A 932-nucleotide genomic window follows, 5' to 3' on the forward strand; every position below is an offset into this window, starting at 1 on the left:
GCTATAATTCTAGAAGACTTTCTTTGGTAACTCTTAGCAGCTATCTATCCATAGAATATCGGAGTGATCAAGTTACCAGAAGTCAGCAATTTTCTGTTTATGGTTATCGTCAGAGACTTTTACGCCCTTTACAGTCTGGCAGTCTAGTATCCAACGAGGCCGCTTTGAATATATACACCGCCTTAGTTGAACATAATTTTTCTGCCTATCAACAACTTTTGATAGAATAACGAAACACATCATGCAGTGCCTTCCGTAAAGAGAAGCGAGTTTTTCTCTTTAACTCACAAGAAACATGTACTTCCGTTTTTTCAGATACTGATTAACTTTCCCACAGTCGCTTCCGTAGTGGGGTGGTCAGAAACTCAACGATTAAAACATTGGCGTCTCCATTTGAAAAGTATGAATATGTGTGAATCGATTTGTAGATCTTACGAGAGTACACTTATTCATGCACGACTGTTGCCCCACAATTCAGTTCCAGTTATTTTTAAATGTCCGAATCTACAGTATGCATGGGTAACGGCCTTGTCGCAGTGGATACACCGGTTCCCGTCAGATCACCGAAGTTAAGCGCTGTCGAGCGTGGCCGGCACTTGGATGGGTGACCATCCGGGCCGCCATGTGCTGTTGCAATTTTTCGGGGTGCACTCAGCCTCGTGATGCCAATTGAGGAGCTACTCAACCGAATAGTAGCGGGTCCGGTCAAAGAAAACCATCGTAACGACCGGGAGAGCGGTGTGCTGACCACACGACCCTCCTAACCGCATCCTCATCTGAGGATGATACGGCGGTCGGATGATCCCGATGGGCCACTTGTGGCCTGATGACGGAGTGCGACACAGTATGTATCATAATTAACAGCGAATGATTGATGAATGGGGTTCATGCATTATAGGGTACCAGCACATTTTTCTACTGATCGAAAACGG

General features: G+C 45.4%; 1 pseudogene; it reads left to right on the forward strand.

The window, feature by feature from the left end:
• The first annotated feature begins 518 nt into the window (after positions 1-518).
• LOC126253985 (5S ribosomal RNA) lies at positions 519-636 on the forward strand (annotated as a pseudogene).
• The last annotated feature ends 296 nt before the right edge of the window (positions 637-932 follow it).

The sequence above is a fragment of the Schistocerca nitens genome, chromosome 4 (genome assembly GCF_023898315.1).
Source record: "Schistocerca nitens isolate TAMUIC-IGC-003100 chromosome 4, iqSchNite1.1, whole genome shotgun sequence".
Classification (NCBI taxonomy): Eukaryota; Metazoa; Arthropoda; class Insecta; order Orthoptera; family Acrididae; genus Schistocerca; species Schistocerca nitens.